Below are 27,587 nucleotides of genomic sequence, written 5' to 3'. Positions count from 1 at the left end.
AATAAAAACAAGTAAGAGGAGGAAAATAAGAAGAAGAAGAAGAAGAAGAAGAAGAAGAAGGAGAAGAAGACTAGAAGAAGTCTACTTCAAGTCTACTTCTTCTTCTTCTTCTTCTTCTTCTTATTCATTTCTTCCTATTCATTCTTTTCTTCCTCTTCCTTGATTTTCTTCATCTTATTATCTCATTTGTGGACTAAATAGGCTAAATTATGTCATAAATGGACTAAATATGCTAAATAAGAAGAAAAATGCCATTTTTTAGCTAACGTAGCAAATTATGCCATTTTTGACCTGACTAAGCTTATTGTGTCATTTTAGAGGACAACAAGCTAAGTATATGACATTTATGAGGTTAGCAAGGTTATGATGCCATTTACGAATAAAAACAAGTTTTCTTCTTCTTCTTCTTCTTCTTCTTCTTCTTCTTCTAGTTTTCTTCTTCTTCTTCTTCTTCTAGTCTTCTTCTCCTTCTTCTTCTTCTTCTTCTTCTTCTTCTTCTTCTTTTTCTTCTTCTTTTCTTCCTATTCCTTCTTTCCTTCATCTTCCTTGATTTTCTTCATCTTATTATGTCATTTATGGACTAAATAGGCTAAATTATGTCATAAATGGACTAAACAGGCTAAATAAAAAGAAAAATACCGTTATCACGGAGGTGTAGGAATGGTCGGGGCTGCGCCAGTGGCAGACGGAGGTGAAGGACCGGCTGGGGTTCCGGCATTGGCAGACGCGGAAGGATTGGTTGATGCTTGTTGGGAGCCATGCTGAACCAAAGATCATTTCCAATAATGTCTCGTTAGCATGATGCAAACTGAAATGTGAATAGTAGTAACTAAGTACCATTCAAATCAAACTCACCGTTGTCGCCGGAGCAATCTGGGGCATCGGCGGAGGGGCCTGACCATTTTTCTCGCACATGGTCTGCACATTTGGTTCTCACGAGTCAGTCATATTAGTTAGTAATGCGAACATTACGTGCATGATTGGCCTAATATGCACGAGAAACGTACCACGATGAGCTCGTATAGGGCCCGGTGAGACGCCTCGTTCCGGTTCCTCTCCTCCTCCAACAGCTTAGCCGTCCTCTCCTCCCTCTCCCTTTCCGCCGCCTCCCTTTTTGCCTCCTCCAAAAGCGCCTGGGTCTTCAATCTCTCTCAACCGCTGCCTGCAACACAACACTCCTCATTAGGATTGAAATCATCGACGGACGCACACACAATGTAATGGAGGAAAGGTGAGAGAGTCCATATAACTAACCGCCATGGCGAGTTCCGCGGGCCGTGCACGAGGCGTTATCTCAGGATCAGAGCTACTCAGGCGCTTCTTGATCTGCGGGAGAGTCTTAGGACAACGTATCAGTCCATCACCAATGGCTTGAGAGCCATGGGACCTCCCGCCACCAGATATCATCACCAGCTCTATATCAAAAGGATCCTGGCTCGGGTTAAAGTCCTCCCCTTTCCTCGCCTTCCCCTCGTATCTTAACTTCACAAGCTTGTGGTGGGAGGAGATGTTGGTGAAGCTCTCCGGATGATCTAGGTCAGACTCCGTGAATGGCTTGGCGTTCTTGTACATGGCCATATGGGCCATGCCATAGAGGTCGAACAGACTTGGTACAGGCTTTTTGTGGTAGTGCGCCTGAGAGAGAGGAACAAAATATTAGTTAAGGGCTCAAGCTAGCATGACGAATGATATTGCTATGTAAATAGGTCATTTTGGAGCTAAGAAAGGTTATTATGTCATTTTCGAGAAAAATAAGCCCCCAGGCAAGATTGGAACGAATTCGGACACCAAACACATGTCGCGTCATGACCAGGCAGTGTTTTAGGCTTTTTTCGCCGAGAAAACCCTAGGTAATAAGTACGGTGTCAGAATCTGATAAAAAATTGCACGCAAGATGCCCGTGGTGATATTAGAGGTGAATAATCATATAGATGGATTTTTTTCATTGTTAAAAAACATTGGACGTTATTGGTCAAAAAGAACTATAAGAATAGACTGATGGATTTTTTCCGTCCTTAAAAAACATGGGTGATTATTGCTCTCTTTTTGAATAATATGCAAGATCCTTATGAACCTTCGCAAGCTCTGAGAAGGAGAAGACTCATATCAATCCTGCATATGCTCCAAATAGAGTCCAACAAACACAGACGTTTGTTCATGTTCAAAGAGAAAATTATATAAAGGAGTCAATAGCGAGCCGGCTGAGCGATGTGGTACTAAACTACATGCGACGGGATTAAAACAAGCTTCGTGGGCCGCCAGGCGCATGTTGTACGGGGCGCGGCCCAAGGAGCCCATGGTGACGTGATCACATGTATAACGGCGTACGTGCCTGCATGGGCATGGGAAATTACGCCGCCATTACCGCCCCACGGCCACCTAACCCCGCCGCCTGCACGCATGCCCCCCCCCCCCCCCCCCCATCCCACTATCATAACGCCGTCACCGTGGCAACTCCCATCGGTGGCGGCCTCGACATCAACGCGCGCGCCCTGGATCTTCAACCGCACGTGGCTGCCTCCGCAAACACGCCGGCACCCAGAACCCTAGGGCGGGCCGTCAGCCACCGCGATGATGTCGGTAGAGGGCAGCTGCCACGACTCTCACCCACTGTCATTGACATAGCAAACGGAGGTTGCCGGTGCACGTCATGTCTCCAGAAGGTATACTCGTATCCCACTTGTATTTTTTTCAAGTCTCGTAGCTAGTCTAAAATTGATCCTTTTAATTAGAATGGAAGACTACGAAGATGTGTACTGTTCAGTTAAGAAGTGGTGCGAGTTGGTGGGAAAATTCACTCCTAGACAGCGCATGAGGCACACCTGGCACCTATTTGGACAGTATGTTGAGAATTGCTCTGGTGGCAATGCGGAAACATTTATTGCAATTTAGGATAACAACGTTCGATGCTAGCACAAAGCGATTTATTGTTTGGCCCCAGAGCGACGGCATCATTATTGTGCTTCATGAAGATGTTTATCACATATTCGGCCTACGTAACGAGGGTGATGATGTGATACGTCCATTTTGCATCATGTTTTCCTACAGTTATTTATGTTGTTTTATTGTATAATAATGCTTTTTGGAGTAACTAGCAGAGTGGCCCGCCCGATGTGCGGGCTAGAATTTTATAATTTTTCAGAGAACACCGTGTGTGAGGGCTCGATCTTTAATTTATTCAAAGTTAAAAGAATATGCAAAAGAAATTAATTTTTTTTCTACATGTTCACATTTTGGGAGGAAATAATACATACGTATAACCACAACTATTATTATTATGCTACTTTGTTAGAATAATGATTAATTATAGTGTTCCCATAAGTACCAAATTATACATATGTATATCTACACATAATATTGCATTGCTGGATAGAAAGAAACTTTAATCCACAAGCTAGCTGATAGTTTTCATGTGATGTTAGATATATATATATATATATGGATGTTAGCATTTAAGTTTACAATAGCTTTATTGTCTGGTCAACTTGACTAATGGAAAAATGTTGTTCAAATTCTTCTTGAAGTAAAATAGAAATGAATTCATCCTTGGTAACACCGAAAAATGTCGACTTCACCATGAGTTTGGGTACCCATGGATATCCAACCCGCTTAATAAGGGTACGTTTAAGATTTTCTTGACCATGAGTTACTCTGTCAATATTATGGCAGACTAGTCATTGGAGATACTCCTCCCTACGTAAAGAAATATATAAGAGTTCTTATATCACTACTTTAGTGATATAAGCGCTCTTATATATCTTTACGGAGGTAGTATATGACATTTAGAGTCCCTCCAAAATGTTATTGTCATTGTACAAATAAATCACAGAGGTTATGTTTTATGTCATATATGTGTTTAAGCATCTTTGATTCCACATGACATGTATTATTTGAACATGTTTAGATGACCTAAAAAGAAAATTGATGCAAACAAATAGATAGATACAAACACACACACACACACACACACACACAGTGAACTATATGCATAGATTTCATAATTCCTAACACTACGAAGAATTAAATCTCTTGAAAATTATATATCATACCTAAATGTTGTATAATGCAGTCCCATCTCTTACTGCAACCGTGCACTCACATCAAATATTTAACACAGAAGAAAGAATTCAGCATATGTAACATATCGAAGCAAATGGCATTAAATGTTTTTTTAAAGGAGGGCACCCCTGGCCCTCCGCATTAGAATGATGCATGCAGCCATGTTGTTAAGAAAATGGTCCAAATGGTTTGTGATTCAGTACAATCTCTCAAAGAGAGGGAATGTATGAAACATAATAATTGCCACAACCGGCAAAAACAGGTCGAGATGACTAAACACCTAGCCTATTATTGGACTGCCACCCAAACCGGTTGTATGTATCCCGTCCTACCATCTCCCAATGGTTGCACCCAATATCCATATGTTCCTTGGTTACCGCATGACTGAGTGACGACCACATACGATCCAAGCAGCGACTCTATATGTAACATGCAAAAAGTGTATAAGAGTTTGTTTGTTAAAGACCATGTCATTTATGCAATTCTATATAGCCCAAAGTAATGCACATAGTCCTATTCAAATTTTTCGCACAATATTTGGCTCCACAACATTTAGGCACGTCCCAAATAATGTGTTAATACTATTTGGCGGGCTGACATTAAAGGCTACATGAATCATACACCATAAAAGCTTGGCGAGGGGACATTTGAGAAAGAGGTGTTTGATAGTTTCATCTTGGTCAACAAACCATTTGTACTGTTTTCCTGATAATATGTTATTCGATGGAATTGAAGCTAGGAACCCTAATTGCGAATGTAACACTTCAGCATGTGATTTTCCATTTATACGTTATATATAGTTTTTTCTAATAAAGTTTGGTGTTATATAAATAGAACTTGATACGATGGCATGTCCATTGAAAAATAAATATGTCTTCATTAAATAATGTATTATATACTCTACAAATACAAAAACATGTATTTTTTAGTTGGACTTTTTCCATACCAACTTAAAATGTATTAATCTTGGTATAATAATGTATTCATACTTGCAAAAAATAGTGGAAGGATCTGCTTATGGATGCCGGCTGAGATAAAAAGAAATTTCTTAGTTGACTTTACAAATTTGTTCATACATAGCCAAAAAATATGTTCACCTCCATGCATTAATTTATGCATCTAGTGCAAACAAATTATAGACAAATTTCTTATATAGTTACAAAAGCGGGAATGTTATATGAATATAATGCTGGATGGACAACTATCGAAGTCTCAGGTATGTTGTACTTAGGAAGAGTTGTACTATTTTCCATTAGGGTGTTAAGGTATGATGTCCACTTGTTTCTTTGGTTCCACTGTATGGTGTGGTAGTTCATAGGAAATTACCATTCGATTTGCTTACCTCCCTGGCGCCTGCGAGCTGACTCATATATATATGTTTACTCATTATAAGTGTAAAAAGCGAAATATGTCTCTATATTAGTCTATATTGTGCAGAGACCAGACTTGCATGCCCACAATAAGTTGCTTATGGATCGCGTAGTGATGCAGCTAGGACGTTGATGCTTCTCAGATGCTTACGTCCTTCAGAAGCCCATGTACTACATGGAATGGTTGATAGTAGAGATTTTACTACTTTGGATAGAACTTACACGATCCTCTTAGCAGTTATTTACAAGGCGAACAATAAATGCCTCCTCACTCTTCTTACGTACACATGTTCAAGCCAGCAACCGCTTATGAAAATTTCAAACATGCAAGAAGGCATTACAAGATGTACGTGCCAGTTCATCTTAGCTGTATACCAGGGGCAATCCACGCTCCAATCTTGCACCTTGCCGAGGTCTGCTTCTTCCACGCGGCTCAAGTGCGAGGATAGCATCTTGCAGATTGGCAAACAATGCTCGCCATGCTTGCTGAGGTCTTCATTGTCATCGCATCGTCCGCCGACACCGCCCGAGAGATCATATGAAGACGCATGATGCAGGTTTCGTGCCCGGAATACAACCGTGCGTCGGATGATGGTAGATAGATAAGGCTCTGTGTTTGCATGCTAGGGCGCCTTGTGGCGGCAGCTCCACAAGCTGTCCTCCGTGGAGGTTCTTTGTCCCGACGCATCAGGTCTTCCACTACGTGCGGAGTCGTCATCCTCCAGCGAATCCGTGAATGTCAGCGAGTCGGCAAGGGGATCACCACATCCGTTGGGAACTCGTTGATGCCACCCTCGCTGAACCACACGCCATGCTGCTCAAGCACCTGTAGATTGGCGAGGTCTGCAATGTCATGGCATCGTTCACCCACGCCGCCTGAGAAATCATATGAAGACGCATGATGCCAGTTTCGTCCCTGGAACACAACCGTGTGGCTGCTGATGATACATAGATAGGGGTTTGCGTTTGCCTGGTAGGGCGCCCTGTGGCGGCAGCTCCAAAAGCTGTCCTTCGTGGAGGTTCTCTGACCCGACACCTCCGGCCGTTCCACTACGTGCGGAGCCGTCGTCCTCTAGCGAATCCGTAAACATCAGTGAGGCGGCGAGGTGATCACCACGTTCATTGGGAACTCGATGATGCCGCCCTCGCTGGACCAAAAGATTTTAGATGCAATTCTCTAGTTTCTTTATGATGGGGCAGACCAATATCTAGTTACTTGGGCTGTAGGGATAGACACTCTTCCGTAGGAGACCTTTCGAAAGCGAGTTTGAGTTCTTATGAGAGCGACCTGAGGGATGGCACGACTCATGGTCCATCAGGACAATGCTATATACTCCTATATGTGACCCGTGATGGATGAAGCTAAAGATCCTTGCTTAGGCAAGCTATAATGGCCAGGGCTGAACGGCAGCGGCAGCAGCAGCGTGAGGAGGAAAATAATGCAGGAAGTCAGGGTAGATGGAATATCAAAGGGATTTTTTTCTCAGCCCACGCCATACATGTAGCTTCGTTTTTTTCCCCAAGAAAGTTCAATGCACCCACGTCTTGCATGTAGCTTTTCTTAGGGAAGTCCTATGCATGTCACGTCACCTGTGTATGTTTTACGTATGTGATATTTTCTTTTTTTGCGTATGTGATATTATAAAGCTACGCAGGACTCATGGTCCATCAGGACAATGCTATATATATGTTACACATAACTTTTTTTATGGAATATGGCACGACTGATGGTCCGTTAGCCTATAAAAAGTAATTGATATGTTGCAAAAAAAAAAATTGCATGGAATATGTTACACATATCTAACTGTTACTCCCTCCGTTCCTAAATATAAGTCTTTGTAGAGATTTCACTAGGTGGACTACATACAGAGCATAATGGACGAATCTACACTTAAAATGCATCTATATACATCCGTATGTGGTTCATAATGAAATCTCTACAAAGACTTATATTTAGGAACGGAGGGAGTATATAATTATAATTTTAAAAGACCCACCAGATCAAGGGCCAGTATTTTCTAATTAACGTAGAATTTTCTAGGCTAATTATCTTGCCTCTAATTAACCCATCAACTACTTTTTATATATAAATAGATTCTAATGCTTTTTCTCTCATAATATGCAAGATATGCACCAACGGGGAGAATTCTGGCAGCTGGAAATCTGGACCTGAAAAAGCTACGTCAAGCTACCTATTCTGCACAACTCCAAATGAGCTGAAACTCCCCGAGGATTTCTTTATGGAATATTTAAGGAATATTGGAGCAAATAAGGACCAGAGGAGGGCCACCAGGTGGACACAACCCACCTAGGCGCGCCAGGAGGCCCAGGCGCGCCCTGGTGGGTGCTGCCCTCCTCGGCCCACCTCCGGTGCCCATCTTCTGGTATATAAGTCAGTTTGACCTAAAAAAAATAAGGAGAGGACATTCGTGACGAAGCGCCCCCGCCTCGTGGCGGAACTTGGGCAGGAGCACTTTTGCCCTGTGGCGGAGCGATTCCGCCTGGGGAACTTCCCTCCGGAGGGGAAAATCATCGTCATCATCATCACCAACAACTCTCCCATCTTGGGGAGGGCTATCTTCGTCAACATCTTCACAGCACCAACTCCTCTCAAACCCTAGTTCATCTCTTGCATTGAATCTTTGTATCAAAACTTTGGTGCCCGTGGGTGACTCCTAGTGTTTATTACATCCTGTAGTTGATTACTTATGGTTTATTTGGTGGAAGATTATATGTTCATATCCATTATGCTATTCAATACCCCTCTGATATTGGGCATGTTTATCATTTGTGAGTAGTTACTTTCATTCTTGAGGTCACGGGAGAAATCATGTTGCAAGAATTATGTGAACTTGATATGTGTTCGATATTTTGATGGTATGTATGTTGCCATTCTCTTAGTGGTGTCATGTGAACGTCGACTACAAGAAACTTCACCATATTTGGGCCTAACGGAATGCATTGTGGAGTAGTTATTATATGGTGGGTTGTGAGAGTGACAGAAGCTTAAACCCCAATTTATGCGCTATTCCGTAAGGGACCGATTGGATCCAAAAGTTTAATGCTATGGTTAGAATTTATTCTTAATACGTTTCTCGTAATTGCGGATGCTTGCGAGAGGGTTAATCATAAGTAGGAGGTTTGTTCAAGTAAGAACAGCACCTAAGCACCGGTCCACCCACATATCAAATTATCAAAGTACCGAACACACATTAAGCAACATGATGAAAGTGACTAGATGAAATTCCCATGTACACTCAAGAACACTTTGCTTATCATAAGAAACTGTTTTGGCCTGGCCTTTGCCTCAAAAGGATTGGGCTACCTTGCTGAACTTTTATTACTACTAATGTTACTTGCTCACTACAAATTATCTTGCTACCAAACTACTTCGCTACTTACAATTTTAGCACTTGCAGACATTACCTTGCTGAAAACCACTTGTCATTTCCTTCTGCTCCTCGTTGGGTTTGATACTCTTACTTAACGAAAAGAGCTACAATTGACCCCATACACTTGTGGGTCATCAAGGCTATTTTTTAGCCCCGTTGCCAGGGTGTGAAGCGCTCTTGGTAAGTGGGAATTGGTAAGGAAACATTATTACTACGTGCTGAAAATTATTGTCACTTGCTACTATGGAAAACAATCCTTTGAGGGGTTTGTTCTGGGTATCTTCACCCCGACCGGAACCACAATTAGTTACCCCTCAACCTCCTGCACCTACTGAAAATATTGAATATGAAATTCCTTCGGGTATGTTAGAGCAACTGCTAGCTAATCCTTATGCAGGAGATTGAACCGAACATCCTGATATGCACTTGATATATGTGGATGAAATTCGCGGATTGTCTAAGCTTGCAGGTTTGCCCGGAGATGAAGCTAAGAAGAAGGTTTTCCCTTTATCTTTGAAGGGAAAAGCATTGACATGGTATAGGCTATGCGATGATATTGGATCTTGGAACTGGAACCGTTTGAAATTGGAATTTCATCAGAAATTTTATCCTATGCATCTAGTTCATCGTGATCGGAATTATATATATATAATTTTTGGCCTCGTGAAGGAGAAAGTATCGCTCTAGCTTGGGGGGAGGCTTAAGTCAATGTTATATTCATGCCCCAATCATGAGCTCTCGAGAGAAATTATTATACAGAATTTTTATGCTCGGCTTTCTCGTAATGATCAATCCATGCTCGATACTTCTTGTACTGGTTCTTTTATGAAGAAGACTATTGAATTCCGGTGAAGAGTTAGGTATTTAACCTAAGTTTGATTGTGTTAAATCTTTTATGAATACCGATGCCTTTCAAAAGTTTAGCACTAAATATGGACTTGACTCTGAGATAGTAGCTTCGTTTTGTGAATCTTTTGCTACTCATGTTGATCTCCCTAAGGAGAAGTGGTTTAAATATCACCCACCAATTAAAGAAGAAGTTAAAGAACTGGTAAAGGCTAAAGAAGAAACTATTATCTACAATGTTGATCCAATGGTTCCCACTGCTTATACTGAAAAACCACGCTTTCCAGTTAGGATGAAGGAACATGCTAAAGCTTCAGCCGTGGTTAACAAAAGTTATGTTAGAACACCCAAACTTTCTGAACAAATCAAGGTTCAACCTAGTGTTGCTATGGTTAAAGATCTCTTAGTGGATAATATTGATGGGCTTGTTATTTACTTCTGTGGTGAAGCTTCTACAATTGCCAAACCTGAGGGCAAAGATAAACATAGACCAGTTGCTAGCATGCCTGTTGTCTCAGTTAAGATAGGAGATCACTGTTATCATGGGTTATGTGACCTAGGTGCTAGTGTGAGTGCTATTCCTTTCTCATTATATGAATAAATTAAAGATGAAATAGCACCTGCTGAAGTAGAATACATAGATGATACTATTAAACTTGCTAATAGAGATACTATATCACCAATTGGGATTCTTAGAGATGTTGAAGTCTTGTGTGGGAAGGTAAAATACCCTACTGATTTTCTTGTTCTTACCACCCCACAAGATGAATTTTGTCCCATTATATTTGGTAGACCTTTCTTGAACACCGTCAATGCTAAAATAGTTTGTGAGAAACAAACTGTCGGTGTTAGCTTTGGTGATGAATCTCATGGTTTGATTTTTCCAAGTTTAGTAAACAACCTCATAAGAAAGATTTGCCTAGTAAGGATGAAATTATTGGTCTTGCTTCTATTGTTGTGCCTCCTACTGATCCTTTGGAACAATATTTGCTAGACCATGAAAATGATTTGCGTATGCTTGAGAGAAATGAAATGGATAAAATCTTTTTCGAACAACAACCTCTGCTTAAACACAATTTTCCTATTGAAACTCTAGGAGGTCCTCCTCCACCTAAAGGTGATCCTGTGTTTGAACTAAAACAATTGCCAAACACTTTGAAATATGCTTATCTTGATGTAAAGAAGATATATCCTGTTATTATTAGTGCTAACCTTTCAGAACATGAAGAAGAGAGATTATTGAAAGTTCTAAGGAAGCACAGAGCTGCTATGCGATCTTAAGGGCATTAGTACCACTCTATGTCAGCACAAGATTAATATGTAACCTGATGCTAGACCCGTTGTTCATCACCACACTACTGGAATCAGCTAATTTGCCATCTGCCAGCTCTTTGCCATCTGCTAGCTGACGGCAAAGAAGCTCTTTGCCATCAGCTACCCTAAAGTAGACGATAAAGATCTGGCAGACGACAAAGAAGCTCTTTGCCATCCGCGAGTTCTTTGCCGTCCGCCAGCAGACGGCAAAGAATCTTTGCCGTCCGCTGGCAGACGGCAAAGAGAGAGGTGGCCCCCACCCCCCGCCCGTTTGGAAAAAACTTAACGCCCCACCTCTTTGCCGTCTGCCAGCAGACGACAAAGAGGGAAAAGGGCGGACGGCAAAGAGGAGACTACCTAACAGGCGGGGGGGTAAGGGCCGTTACTCTCTGTTCTCTCCTCGCCTCGCCCCGCCACCACTTCCCAGCCCACCGCCGCCGCCGCCGCCCGCCGCGCGCCGCCACCACTTCCCACCCCACCACCGCCGCCCCCACCACTCGCCGCCACCCCGGTCGCCCCACCACCCCGCCGCCCCACCGGCCCCCCGCCCCGTCGCCACTGCCGCCCCGGCCCCCCCGCCGCCCCACCACCCGTCGCACCCGCCGCCCCGGCGCCCCACCGCCCCGGCCCCCCGCCGCCCCGGGGCCCCGCCGCCCCACCGCCCCGTCGCCCCCCCGCCCCGGCCCCCCAGGTGAGCTCTACCTCATTTTTTCCTTTTTTCTGTTTTTTTAGTTTTAGGTTTATGTTTAGTTTTAGTTTTAGTTTTAGGTTTAGTTTTAGTTTAGTTTTAGGTTTAGATTTAGTTTTTTCTTTTTTCTGTTTTATTAGTTTTAGGTTTATGTTTAGTTTAGATTTAGTTTTAGTTTTAGTTTTAGTTTTAGATTTAGGTTTAGTTTTAGGTTTAGTTTCGTTTGAGGAAAGAAGAAGAAGAAGAGAAAAAGAGGAGAGGAGGAGAAGAAGAAGAGGAAAAAGGAAAGGAAGAAGAAGAAGAGGAGGAGGAGAAGAAAAAGGAAGAAGAGGAAGAAGAAGAAGAAAAAAGAGGAGAGGAGGAGAAGAAGAAGAGGAAAAAGGAAAGGAGGAAGAAGAAGAAGAAGAAGAAGAAGAAGAAGGAAAAAAGGAAGAAAAGGAAGAATAGGAAGAAGAAGAAGAAAAGGAAAAAAGAGGAAAAAAAACCCGACCCGACACGGCACCCCGACCCGACACGGCACCCCGACCCCGACCCAGCACCCCGACACGACACCCCGACCCCTAGACCCCGACACCCCGACCCCGACCCCGACCCCGACACCCCGACCCCGAGCCTGACCCGACACCCCGACCCCGACACCGACACGGCACCCCGACCCCGACCCGGCACCCCGACCCCGAGACCCCGACCCCGACCCCGACCCCGACCCCGAGACCCCGACCCCGAGCCTGACCCGACACCCCGACCCCGACACCGACACGGCACCCCGACCCCGACCCGAGACCCCGACCCCGAGACCCCGACCCCGACACCCCGACCCCGAGCCTGACCAGACACCCCGACCCCGACACCGACACGGCACCCCGACCCCGACCCGGCGCCCCGACCCGACACCCCGACCCCGAGACCCCGACCCCGACCCCGACACGGCACCCCGACACCGACACGACACCCCGACCCCCGACACCTCCCGAAAAGGTGTTCTTTGGCCTTCCAAAAGCCGACGGGGTCATATATTTGTGAATTATTAGTTAGGTCATATATTTTTTGATTTTGTTATGAAAAACATCATATATAATTATGTTGATCGAGTAGTTTTAAATGTGCAGTTGTTTCGTCGCTGCGAGGTTTGGTGTTCGACGACCTCGCCATGCGTTTGACGAGCTCTGCCCCTTCGTTCGTGGGTGAGCACAAATGACATGTCCTCCTCCCCCATTAATTATTTGATCTATTCCGATGAAACTTGATAGCTAGCTATATATGTGTCTTGAATCATCAGTATGCGTAACCAATATGTGTCGCCCGTTCGAAAGCGTCATAGTTATAAATATGCATGCATTTGCATATTTATAACCTTGATTCTTTCGAATTGTCCAACGCTATCCATGGACAGCCCGAGTATGTTTAGATTGGGTTCGTTTTCCCATATGCTTTGCTCCGGATCCGACGCATAAATTTCGTCAGTGCCTCCCCTGTTGTTCTCCGGATACACATCCTCTCTGTTTATTGCAGAGACGTGTATCAGGAGAACAGCGGGGAGGTGCTGCCGAAATTTTGCGTAGGATCCGGAGCACAGCATGGGAAATGAACCCAATCTAAACATACTCGGGTGGGATTAGGACCTATCATTACCTATTAGAGTGTAGGTTGCATGGACGTAATAAAATTGACAAAGTAGATCAACTGATGAATATATACATGGTGAATTATATATATATTTGTTGTGTGTCTAGTAGCTCTGAAAGTCAAGATGAGTGATCGTGCGTGGATGTACACCGGTCACACTGGTCAGAACAAATGGAGTACTGAATGGTTCACAAAAACCAAGGGGTTTGTGCGAGCCGCATTTGCAAATGGCCAGAGGAAAACCTGGTGCCCCTGTTTACGGTGCGGCAATTGGGAAAAGAGGACAGAGGCTGAAATGGGCAAACACCTGCAGAAGAGTGGTTTTACGCTCGATTATACGGTGTGGACATTTCATGGTGAGTCTGCCCAACGTGACCGAGCTGAGGTGGATCATCGTCGCAACGACGAGCATGGTACCGGGATAGAAAACATGGTGCAAGACTTCGATGATGCTCGGGATTCGGACGAGGAGATGGAGGAATCTGCAAAGGCCTTCAATGAAATGTTGGAGTCTTCAAACCGTCCGCTCCATGAGCACACTGAGATTTGTCAGTTGGATGCCATCTCACAAATAATGGCTCTGAAGGCTCAGTTCAACTTGGGCAGAGAATGCTACGATGCAATGATGACAGTATTTGGACGCTTTCTACCCAAAGGCCATGTAATGCCTGCAAACCTGTACCAGTCGGACAAAATCCTCCGTGCACTGAAGATGCCCTATGATAAGATACATGCCTGTGAGAAAGGATGTGTCTTGTTTAGGCTTGACTATGCGGACTTGAACTATTGTCCCATTTGCAAGTCTTCCAGGTATGTTGTGGTAGACAACGGTATGGGTGAGAAGACACAGACCAAAATCCCCGTTAGTGTTCTTCGGTATATGCCAATCGTACCAAGACTTCAACGTCTTTTCATGGTCGAAGAGACGGCCAGACAGATGACATGGCACAAAACGGGCAAAAGAACCGAACCAGATGCAGATGGGAATCTGATGATTGTACACACATCGGATGGTGTTGCGTGGAAAAAGTTTGATGAATTACATGGTGACAAAGCGGCAGATCCGAGGCATCCTCGAGTCGGCATCAGCACGGATGGGTTCAGTGTGTTTGGTATGACGGCAGCCCAATACAGTTGTTGGCCCGTATTTGTCTTTCCACTCAATCTCCCCCCGGACAGATTATGCAAAGAAAGAACATTTTCCTGACGTTGATAATTCCAGGGCCCAACTATCCGGGGAAAAATATGAATGTGTACATGCAACCGCTTAAGGACGAATTGCAAGAAGCCTGGGATAATGGGTTCAAGACATACGACGCCTATAGCAAACGGAACTTCATAATGCGTGTCTGGTACATGTACTCGACGCATGACTTGCCGGCGTATGCGCTATTCGTTGGCTGGTGTGTGCATGGAAGGTTCCCGTGCCCCACATGCAAGGGAGCTCTTGAGTTTCGTTGGCTTCAGGCCGGTCGCAAGTTTTCTTGCTTCGACATGCATAGACAGTTCCTGAATCCTCGCCATAAGTTCAGGAAAGACAAGAAGAACTTCATCAGAGGTAGAGTTGTCAAAAACTCTGCACCACCTGCATTGACAGGCCAACAGACCCTGGATCAGTTAAACGCTCTCGAGCCAGATCCAGAGCGTCCAGGGTACTTCAAGGGGTATAATTCTAAGCACGCCTGGACTCACAAAACATGCTTATGGGATCTGCCTTACTTCAAAGACCTCCTTTGCCCACACAACATCGACATGATGCACACTGAGAAGAATATCGCCGAGGCACTTTTTGGTACATTGTTCGGCATAGATGGGAAGTCAAAGGATAATACTAAGGCTAGAGTCGATCTGGAGGCGCTATGTGATAGGCCGTTACAAAACATGAAAGAACCGAAAGGAAAACAGAACCGGACGAAGCCAAAGGCATGGTTCAATCTTGGAAGGCCAGCTATGAGGGAAATTATCTTGTGGGTGAAAATGCAGTTGATGTTCCCCGATGGGTATGCAGCGAATCTACAGAGGGGAGCCAGTCTTGATAAATTGATGATATTTGGTCTCAAGAGTCATGATTGGCACATATGGATTGAGCGGGTAATGCCGGTGATGTTGCGTGGCTTCATCCCTGAGGATGAATGGCTAGTACTGGCAGAACTCAGCTATTTCTTCCATGTTCTTTGTGCGAAAGAACTATCGCCTGGCGTGCTAGAAGAAATGGAAGAGTTGGCGCCGGAGTTGATCTGCAAGATAGAGAAGATCTTTCCACCGGGCTTCTTTAATCCAATGCAACATTTGATTTTGCATCTCCCGACCGAGGCAAGATTGGGGGGGCCCGTGCAAAATCGTTGGTGCTACCCAACTGAGAGGATGCAGAAGACGCTTCGACAAAAATGTAAAAATAAACGTAGAATTGAAGCATCGATGGCTGAGGCATTCATCACTGAGGAGGCGGCAAACTTCGTGACAGCACACTACGAAGCCAAAAATCGTCATTTGCATAATCCGAAGCCTCGGTACAATGCTGACGACACTAAAAAGGGTGGATCCAACCTCAGCCTATTCAAAGGGAATCTCGCACCAGCCAGTGTTTCAAATCCAGTATCTTTGGATAACGAACAATGGCGTACCATTTCGTTGTATATCTTCAACAACCTGATAGAAGTGCGGCCGTACATCGAGTAAGTTCTCGGTACATAGTTTCGCAACTTCTATTTCCTTTGAACTGCTCTTATTCCTGGATATTTCATACAGTCGATACGTCGCCTTATTCTCGTATGGAGCGGTGATCCAAAAGGATTCTGTCGAAGAGTATGAGCTTCTCGCAAAGCAAGGAGGCGGCTATCCCGGTTTCATCTCTTGGTTCAAACAAACGGTAATTTCTATTAGACTTGTAGGCTAATTTGTAGGCAGCTACCCCGGTTTCATTCGCTAATTTGTGCGTAATGCAACAATCCTTTTATATTAAACTTGTAGGCTAATTCAGAGTCTATGGACGCCGAATTGAGACAAGTCGCTAATGGTTTTGACTATAAGGTCCGTTCATTTGACAAATACGACATCAACGGGTATCGCTTTCGTACCTATGGCAAAGAGCTATCTATGGCCGACCGAAAGTCTACAAATTGTTGTGTATCTGCTATCGGCGAAGGCGGTACCGAGTATTATGGGAGAGTTGAAGCAATTTACGAACTTCTATTCTATGGTGAAAACCCACTGAATGTCGTAGTCTTCAAATGTTATTGGTTTCAGCCGAAGGAGACTAGAAGGACTCATGAACATATAGGGCTAGTTGAAATCAACCAAAGCACCCATTTAGATGTTCCTGATGTCTATATTACGGCTCAACAGGCGACCCAAGTATTCTATCTACCGTGGGCCTGCCAAACTAATCCAAATCTGAAAGGTTGGGATGTCGTTTATGAAGTGCCGCCACGTGCTAGACTATCTCCCCCAAAGGAAGAGGATTATGAACCTCACATTAACCCAGACACATATGAAGGAGAATTCTTCCAAGAGACACGTCTTTCCAAAAAGCGTTTCAAGAACCGCTATACTTCACCCCAAAACATTGAAGTAGACAGCGACAGTGAATCCGACATCACCCCAGAGGAGGAACAAGAAGAGCCGGAACAAGAAGAGGTTACTGCTGCGGATGACCTGTCATTGCTTGACCGATTACGTCAAGGTGGCTTTCCACATGTTGATGCCACTGAACCCTATGAGCCTGTCATTGATTATAGTGATGATGATGATTATGCATTTATTGATGATACTGATCGAGCTTATTAGTAGTTTCAGGTATTAAATTTTTTATGTTGTACTTGATGATGATACACTTAAGTGATACACATATTATTATTCATGTCGGTCTTTTTTTTATGTTGTACTAATTTCGTTTACTGTTTGTCATGGCAGGTGTTGAAAGATGGTGGGCGCTGGTCGGGAGCGCGCCAAGGCCCCTTCTTCGTCGGCGCGTGGTCTGAGGTCTTCCATTCCAGACGCACCTCTCCGCCAAGCGTTGCTGGACAGTATGGCCACACCGTCGGGCCCTTCTTCGTCGACCGCGGTGCCTAGCAGGGGACGAGGTAGGAAGAGAGGAGGTGGGGCACGTGGTCGCGGGAGAGGAGGTAGGGTGACTGCTACGGCGCCTTCCTCGCCGCCACCCCCAGCTGTTTCACCCGAGCACGTGACTGCTAGGGTGGACTCGTCCGAGGAGGAGGCTACACGGACTCCGGTCCACGAGCCTCCGGTCCACAGGTCTTGGGCCCACGAGCCTCGGGTCTACTGGCCTTCGGCCCACGAGACCCCGGAGGAGCACACGTCCGGATGGGGTACCTGGCCGGATCTGCCCGAGGAGCCGAGTGGCCATGCTGATGATGGCGGGGAGCCGACTGATCTTGAGGAGGAGGGGGGCACCGTCTACCAGCGTGGTGCTACACGGCTCCCATCCGTGCCGGCGACCCGCGAGCAGAGGTGGTCGATTTTCCCTTATGGGGAGAGGTACGTAAGTGCATTTAATATTTTTGTACCTTGTGCATTCACGTTTCTTCAAATAACTAATGCGTTGGCCTTGTCATGCTGCAGGGGTTGGGACCACCATCATAGTGTCCGCCGGCCCAACTCCGTCCTTGGAGTTCTTTGCCGGCAAAACTTCCCGGGGTTTGTCACGTTGCCTGGTGAGGGTCGGCTTCCAGAGCTTGGATTGAGCTGGGAGCACTACGTGGCTGCCCCGACCCCGCCGGATGAGATTATCGACGGTGTCGTGTGCGACACGAGGGCAGACATGGTGATCAGAAAGTTCTGGGTAATTTCTCCCTTACACATTTAAAAATCTTCAACTAGCTAGTTATTAATTGTACTAATCAATATTGTCTCATTTGATTGCAGACATTCTACAGGTGTGAGGAGGGATACGAGGAGGACGCGGCACGTGTTATCGAGAACGTCTGCAAGCGCCTACTCCAGAACTTAAGGCACGAGGCTCGGGTGCAGGCTGTTCGAGACTACTACGCCTTGCGTGGTATCAAGAAGACCAAGCCGGCGTGCCGCGATAAGTTCCTGAGTAAGGAGCAGTACATGAAGGTAATTCTTAAGGCCTTCTACTTAAGTTCCTTCATTTAGTAATTCTTAGCCGTAGCGCTCAAGTTTCTATTTGCTAACTTAGGCGCCTCCGAGATGGTGTGCGGATCGAATGGATTTTTGGGAGGTGTTGGTCGATGAGTGGTGCTCAAAAGAATGGCTAGCCCTCCACAACGAGGCCAAGGACAAACGTGCCCAAATGGAAGGTGTGCCACACCATCAAGGCAGCTCCAACTTATATCAGTTCGGGCGCAACTGGGTATGTGGTTTGCTTCATGATTCATGCAATTCATTCATCATGCTAGCTTGAGCCCTTTAATTACTAATTTTCATTGTTTCTCTCTTTCAGGCACGCTACAATAAGGCGGATAAGGTGCCAGAGGTGTACGACATGTATGCCATGGCCCACACTGCCTCTTTCAAGAAAGTCAAGGCTTTCTCTCAGTCTGACCTCGATGATGCGAACAACTTCACCAACATCTCCTCCCACAACAAGCTCGTGAGATATAGAGATGAGGGGAAGGCGAGGAAAGGGGAGGACTTTAACCCGAGCAAGGGTCCCATTGATCCAGAGCTGGTGATGATATCTGGTGGCGGGAGGTCCCATGGCTCCATAGCCATTGGAGATGGACTTATCCGTTGTCCTAGCACTCTCCCGGAGATCAAGGCGCGCCAGTCGAGCTCCGCTCCTGAGATAAGGCCTCGTGAACGGCCAGTGCAACTCGCCATCAAGGTTAGTGATACGTACTCAGTTATCTTTCTCCATTACATTGTGTGCGCTTTCATCAATGATTACAAATGGTCATGTGAGTGGTGTTGCAGGCTATTATACAGAGTGAGAGAGATAGAACGGAGAAACTTCTGGCGGAGGCGGTGGAGAGGCAGTGGGAGTTGGAGGAGAGGATGACAAAGATGATGGAGGAGGAGAGGGCACGGAATGACATGCAGGCAAGGGCCATGTACGAGCTCCTTGTGGTAAGTTTCTTCTGCAGATTAGCCAAAACATTCATGTAGTGTTTGTCTCATTACTAACTAGTATGACTGAGTCGTCAAAACCAAATGTGCAGTCTGTGTGCGAGAAGACAGGTCAGACCGCTCCGCCGATGCCAGTGATTGCTCCTGGGACCACGGTGAGTTTTATTTGAATGGACATTACTTGCTAGTCTTAACATTTGAGTGTCATCATGCTAACAAGACATTGGAAATGATCTTTGGTGCAGCGTAACTCCAGACAAGCATCGCACGATCCTTCTCCAGCTACCGACACGAGCCACCCCGCTCCTACACCTCCTGGATCTTGGTAAGTTTATCTAGTGTTTTGCTTAACACATGCATAAAGACCTAGACTTAGCTTTATTTCCTCCAATGCTTACCATAATGACCTAGACTTAGCTTCTTATCCTCCAAAATGACTTAATAAGCTTACTGACCTCCAAAACCATCCATTTTACCTAAGTTAGCTCTAAAACAATCTGTACTTAGCTTACTTATGTCAAAAATTGCATAATTAGCTTAGTTAGCTCATAGACGATCCATTTTACCTAAGTTAGCTCTAAAATGACCCATTTTACCTAGGTTAGCTTATAAATGATCCAGTTCATCCAAGTTAGCTCAATAATGACCCATTTTACCTAGATTAGCTCCTAAATGATCCATTTTACCTACGTTAGCTTTAAAATGACCCATTTCACCTAGGTTAACTACAAAATGACCCATCTTACCTAGGTTATCTCATAAACGATCCATTTCAACTAATTTAGCTCATAAACGATCCATTTCATCAAGTTAGCTAAAAAACGATCCATTTCACCTAAAATAGCTCTTAAATGATCCATTTCACCTAAGTTAGCTCAAAAAGATCCATTTCAACTAAATTAGCTCATAAATGATCCATTTCACGTAAGTTAGCTCAAAACGATCCATTTCAACTAAGTTAGCTCATAAATGATCCATTTCACCTAAGTTAGCTAGAAAACTATCCATTTCACCTTAGTTACCTCAAAAACGATCCATTTGACCTTAGTTAGCTCATAAACGACCCATTTCAACTAAGTTAGCTCATAAATGATCCATTTCACCTTAGCTAGCTCATAAACGACCCATTTCAACTTAGTTAGCTCATATATGATCCATTTCACGTAAGTTAGCTCATAAATGACATACTCTTCTTGTTCTAGTCTTCTTCTTGTTCTACTCTTCTTGTTCTAGTCTTCTTCTTGTTCTACTCTTCTTGTTCTAGTCTTCTTCTTGTTCTACTCTTCTTGTTCTAGTCACCTATTTATAACTTTCTTATTTTGCCATTTTGCAGATTTCATTCACTTCATGGAAGCTACTCTTCTTGTTCTAGTCTTTCTGTTTATGTATGCATGAAACTTTGTTTATGTATGAAGGCTCTTTGTGATATGAATGGAACTTTGTTTATGTATGAAGGAACTTTGTTTATGTATGAAGGAACTTTGTTTATGGATGGAACTTTGTTTATGTATGAAGGAACTTTGTTTATGGATGGAATTTTCTGATATGAATGCCTGTGAAATATATCTATACATGTCATATATATTTGGAGTGAAAATTGTTGGATTTAATAAAAAACAGAAAAAAGAGCCAATATGCAGGCTCTTTGCCGTCTGCCACCGACGGCAACGGCCCCTTTGCCGTCCGCCGCGGACGGCAAAGACGCCACGTGGCATCCAGCTGTGCTTCCTGGGAGCTGACCCATTTGGTCAGTTTGCCTAAAGTGGCAGACGGCAAAGGCTTGAGGCTCTTTGCCGTCAGCGGCGGACGGCAAAGGCCTGCCAAAGTTTTCCGTACGCGGCGGACGGCAAAGGCCTTCCATTAGCCACTTAAAGGACTGAGAGCACAATTATTGCCGTCCGCTCTCTTTGCCGTCTGCCGCGGACGGCAAAGGGCCTTTGCCGTCCGCCGCCAGGAAGCAGATGGCAAAGTAGCTGTTTACCGTAGCCTACTTTGCCGGAGCCATTTGCCGTTCGCGGCTGACGGCAAAGGTCTTTGCCGTCCGCCGTTCATGCCTTTGCCGTCCGTCGTGGCAGACGGCAAAATAGCTGATTCCTGTAGTGCCAACGTCAGTTAAATCCAAAAATGAAAGAAGTGGTAAGAATGGAGATACTAAAATTTCTGGAAGCAGGTATAATCTATCCTATAGCTGATAGTAGATGGGTAAGTCCTGTTCATTGTGTCCCTAAGAAGGGAGGTATTACTGTTGTTCCTAATGATAAGAATGAGCTTATTCTACAAAGAATTGTCACGGGCTATAGAATGGTAATTGATTATAGAAAATTAAATAAAGCTACTAGAAAAGATCATTACCCTCTGCCTTTTATTGATCAAATGTTAGAAAGACTATCTAAGCACACACGTTTTTGCTTCCTTGATGGATACTATGGCTTTTCACAAATACATGTTTTACAATCTGATCAAGAAAAGACCACTTTTACTTGTCCTTTTGGAACATTTGCTTATAGACATATGCCTTTCGGTTTATGTAATGCACCTCCTACCTTTCAAAGATGTATGACTGCTATGTTCTCTGATTTTTGTGAAAAGATTGTTGAGGTTTTCATGGATGACTTTTCTGTTTATGGGAAGTCTTTTCATGATTGTTTAAGCAATCTTGATCATGTTTTGCAGAGATGTGAACAAACAAATCTTGTCTTGAATTGGGAGAAGTGCCACTTTATGGTTAATGAACGTATTGTCTTGGGTCATGAAATTTCTGAAAGAGGCATTGAAGTGGAAGCCAAGGTTGATGCAATTGAGAAAATGCCATGTCCTAAAGATATCAAAGGTATTCGTAGTTTCCTTGGTCATGCTGGTTTCTATAGGAGGTTTATCAAAGTCTTTTCTAAAATTTCTAGGCCTCTTACTAATATTTTGCAAAAGGTTATTCCCTTTGTGTTTGATGATGATTTTATGGAACCCTTTGAAACACTAAAGAAAGCCTTAATCACTACACCTGTTGTTCAACCACCTGATTGGAACTTGCCTTTTAAGATTATGTGTGATGCTGGGTGATTATGCTATTGGTGCTGTTCTAGGACAAAGAGTCCATAAGAAACTAAATGTTATTCATTATGCTAGTAAAACTCTAGACAGTGCTCAACGAAACTATGCTACTACTGAAAAAGAATTCTTAGCAGTGATGTTTGCTTGTGATAAATTCAGATCTTACATTGTTGATTCTAAAGTAATTGTTCACAGCGATCATGCTGCTATAAAATATCTTATGGAAAATAAAGATGCTAAACCTAGACTCATTAGGTGGGTTCTTTTGCTACAAGAATTTGATTTGCATATTACTGATAGGAAAGGAGCAGAGAACCTCGTAGTTGATAACTTGTCTAGACATGAAATTTTTTTGATGACCCACAACCAATTAACGATAGCTTCCCTGATGAACAACTAGCTGCAATAAATGTTTGTCATAGAACACCTTGGTATGCTGACTACGCTAATTATATTGTTGCTAAATACATACCACCTAGCTTCACATACCAACAAAACAAAAAATTCTTCTATGACTTAAGACATTACTATTGGGATGACCCACATCTTTATGAAGAAGGAGTAGATGATATTATTAGATGTTGTGTACCTGAGCATGAACAGGAACAAATCCTATGGAAATGTTACTCCGAAGCTTATGGAGGACATCACGCGGGAGACAGAACCGCTCATAAGGTATTGCAATCTGGTTTTTATTGGCCTACTCCCTTCAAGGATCCCTGTAAGTTTGTCTCATCTTGTGATGAATGCCAAAGAATAGGTAATATTGGTAAGTGTCAAGAAATGCCTATAAATTATTCACTTGCTGTTGAACCATTTGATGTTTGGGGATTTGACTTTATGAGACCTTTTCCTTCCTCTAACGGGTATACACATATTTTGGTTGCTGTTGATTATGTAACTAAATGGGTAGAAGCTATTCCAACCAGTAGTGCTGATCACAACACACTACTGGAATCAGCTAATTTGCCATCTGCCAGTTCTTTGCCGTCTGCTAGCAGATGGCAAAGAAAGTCTTTGCCATCAGCTAGATAAAAGCGGACGGCAAACAATAGGCAGACGGCAAAACAGGCCTTTGCCATCAGTCACTTCTTTGCCGTCAGCTGGCGGACGGCAAAGAATCTTTGCCGTCAGCTGGCGGACGGCAAAGAGAGAGGTGGCCCCCCACTAACGAGCCGTTTACGAAAAAAAACCGCCCCAAAGAGACAAAACGGCGGATGGCAAAGAACAGCCGTACTACCGCTTGCGGGTACAAAGAAAACGTTGCCCCCACCTCCTCTCTCTGTCTCCCCTCTCTCCGCCCGGCCCCCACCTCCTCTCTCTCCCGCTCGTCTCTCCCTCGCGCGAGCACCTACGGCGGCCGATTTTGGCGAGCTCCGACAGGATTCGACGGCGCTCAGCACACCCACGTGACCCCCTCGCCCCGATCCTCCATCCCCTCCGACCAGATCTGACACGCGCGTCCTCCTGCGACCACGCGTGACCCTCCCCTGCGGCTAGGGTTTCGGCCACCACATCGCCGGCGTGGCTCTGGTGTTGCTCCGGTGACTCAGGTGAGTCTCTTCACTCCTCCTCGTCACATCCATCCCTCTCTTTCTCACCGCGTCACGTCGCGTCTCCTCTCCCTCACAGATCCATCACGCCGGGAAGCCATGGACGGGAAGGACGCCATGGACGGGAAGGACGCCGTGGAGGACGCAGCTCCACCACTGCCCCAACGCCATCCAGGCCCGCCCCTTCTCCTCTCCCCCCTCTTGGATTTCTTCTTTTCTTGCCTTGCACCCATCCACTCAAGATCTAAACCAAACAAAAAAAATTATCAATCTTGTTTTTGCTGCATATGCAATAATGGTTGAGGAGGACTCAGTTGTTCACTTCTATAATTGTGCCATAAATCGGTTTACTCTACTTGAGGGCTGCCGTGGTTAGCTCGATTTGATAGGGTCCTTACTACATATGATGTAGGGATTTAACTTGACTTGTTAATAATGAGTGTCAATCAATCAAACACAAGGAAACTATAAATGCTTACTATTTCGTATAGTGATCGTTGTGTTGTGTATAGGTAAAACTTGTGCTGTCCTTGTCTACTTCGGAGGCATCATCATGTGTTATCAATTTAGTTTCTGCCCTGGTTTTGGTTTGGTCCTGCTTATGACAATCGATCATTCATTGCTTCTAAACATTCTACCTTTAATCTTTGCTTCTGTAAAACCGGCCTTTCTTCTATTGAATGGAGTGTTTGCTTGCTGTGCGGGAAAAGTAGCTCATTCATCGCTGATTTGGCATGTGCAACCAAAGTGGACGGACCACATTTAGGTCCGGTCGCCGTGAGGATCCTCCGGCGGTGCTGGATGTGCCGTGGCACGGTGGTGCCCCTGGGTGGTGCCTCCGTGCTGCGGTGCCCCTGGTTGGCGCCTTCGTGCCCGTGCTCTCACTGGTGCCGCCGTTGTGGTGCTCTCTGGCAAGCTCCAGCTTGTTGTGGTGGTGTTGGTTGTGATGCTGGTCACACCATAGTGATGGTGTGGCTGCATCCTACTTCGGCTACAACTCCTTTTGGTGAGCTTCTCCTTGCTCCCCTCCTGATCTCTCTAATGCATAGCTCTAGCTCTTGATCTTGTTGGATGTGAGGCTCTATTAGCTGTGGTTAGCTGCTGTAGATGAGCATCAACTTGTATTGGAGCTCTCTGTGATGGATTCTTGCTGTGTCAGGGTTTTGGTCAGTGACCATCTATGTGTATTTGTGAAGTATATATACTCCTGTACTGCTCGGTTCTGTTTAGTTGATCCTGGAGTTGTTACTTTGGTCAGTTACTTTACTCATGAACAGATACTCACTTGTTCTTAGTTATTTTACTTCTAATACTGATATGAACAGATACCACTTGGTTTGGCTATTCCTATTTGTCTCTTTCTAATAGCCTATGAACAGATGCTATACTTGGTTTTGGCTGTTACTTCCCTAGTTTTCTACTGATAAGACAAATACTACATCTGATTTGGGCAGTGATGCTGGTCTGAGCCCCCCTCTCTTAGGCTTAATTTACATGTGACTATCCCTGTGTTGTGATGAACTAGCCCTGGCACTTCCAGGCTGTCTGAGCACATAATCCCTCAAGTATACCTTGAGGTCTTCTGTAGTTCTCCTTAATAGTTATCTCTTCTAAGATTATCTTGATCTCAAGTACTGGCTCCTACAGCATTGCATTTCACCAAGTGAAATGCTACATTTCTACTCCTAACCCATTCTCTCTTTCTTAGTGTTTTTGTTATGCAGGTTGGAAGAAAAGAAGAAGATCCGGAGAAGATCTTAGTAATAAGATAGTTTTTTTAGGAAAATAGATATTTAGTTTTAGATCATTCCTTGTAATATTTGTTGGGTATGTGTTCATGGATATGTGTTGGATATATATGTGTTCATGACTATATATTGGTAACATGTGTTGGATATATATGTGTTCATGAGTATTGGTAATATGTGTTGGATATGCTATATTGGTCATATATATATATATATATATATATATGTGTGTGTGTGTGTGTGTGTGTGTGTGTTTGATTTTCTGTGAAAATGAATTGATATAAGAAGAAACAGAATTAATGCCTATTTGGTCTCTTTGCCATCTGCCAACAGATGGCAAAGAGCCTGCAGCCTTTGTCGTCTGCCAGCAGATGGCAAAGAGTTGTGCCCTTTGCCGTCTACCAGCAGATGGTAAAGAGCCATGCCCTTTGCCGTTTGCCACTGACGGCAAAGGCCTCTTTGCCATCCGCTGCAAAAAACAGACGGCAAAGAAGGCCTTTGCCGATCCTATCTTTGCCGGAGCCCTTTGCCGTCCGCCAACCTTGCCTTTGCCGTCCGCTATGGCAGACGGCAAAGTACTAGATTCCTGTAGTGACACCTCTATTAAAATGCTTAAGAAAGTTATTTTTCCAAGGTTTGGAGTCCCTAGATATTTAATGACTGATGGTGGTTCACACTTTATTCATGGTGCTTTCAGTAAGATGCTTGCTAAGTACAATGTTAATCATAGAATTGTGTCACCTTATCATCCTCAGTCTAGTGGTCAAGTTGAACTTACCAATAGAGAAATAAAATTAATCTTACAAAAGACTGTTAATAGGTCCCAGAAGAATTGGTCTAAGAAATTAGATGATGCACTTTGGGCTTATAGAACAGCCTACAAAAATCCTATGGGTATGTCTCCATATAAAATGGTATATGGTAAAGCTTGTCATTTACCTCTTGAGTTAGAACACAAAGCATTTTGGGCAATAAAAGTACTCAATTATGATTTCAAACTTCCTGGAGAAAAGAGGTTATTTGATATTAGCTCATTAGATGAATGGAGAACCCAGGCTTATGAAAATGCTAAGTTATTCAATGAAAATTTTAAAAGATGGCATGACAAAAGAATCCAAAAGCGTGCGTTCAAAGTGAATATGTTCTTTTGTAAAACTCTCATTTCAGATTCTTTGCAGGCAAACTCCTCTCCAAATGGGAAGGACCCTATGTCATCGAGGAGGTCTATTGATCCGGAGCTATCAAAATAAATAACGTCGAAGGGACTAACCTGAGGGTTGTCAATGGGCAACGAATAAAACACTACATCTCAGGTACGCCCATTAATGTAGAAAGCAATGCTATTAAAACTTTGACATCGGAAGAACACATAAAAGAGTCCTTCCGGAAAACTCCAGAATCGTGAAAATAAGGAGGTACGTGATATGGTGAGTGAACGGACTCTGAAAAATCTGCAAAAATATTTTTTGTCAGATTTGGAATATTTAGAAAATTAGGAAAATAAGAAACTTCCAGGAAAGTGACCCTGGTGGGCACGATACACCAGGGCGCGACAGGCTAGCCTGGTGCGCCCAGGTGGGTTGTGCCCACCTCGGGTACTTTCCAATCTCCCTTTTTCTTCCGTTTTACTTTATCCCCAAGATTAAAAAAATCTATATATATACCTTCCGAACATGTTAACCTCCGTATCGAGGAGAAATCTCATGTTTTCTTTTCTCCCTGTTTTAGTGACAGATCTGGAATAATGTCGTCCCAAGACTCGGAGGGTGAGATCTATGTTGCTGACCTCATCGCAAACCCCATGGTCTATGGAGATGTGGAGCACTATGGCTGGACTTCGGAAGAAGAAAAAGACTTTTATCCTAAGAGGAAGGTGGAGACAAGCTCGGAGG

Source organism: Aegilops tauschii, chromosome 7 (assembly GCF_002575655.3).
Source record: "Aegilops tauschii subsp. strangulata cultivar AL8/78 chromosome 7, Aet v6.0, whole genome shotgun sequence".
Classification (NCBI taxonomy): domain Eukaryota; kingdom Viridiplantae; phylum Streptophyta; class Magnoliopsida; order Poales; family Poaceae; genus Aegilops; species Aegilops tauschii.
The sequence above is the reverse complement of the archived record's forward strand: the minus strand, read 5'-3'. Positions refer to the sequence as shown.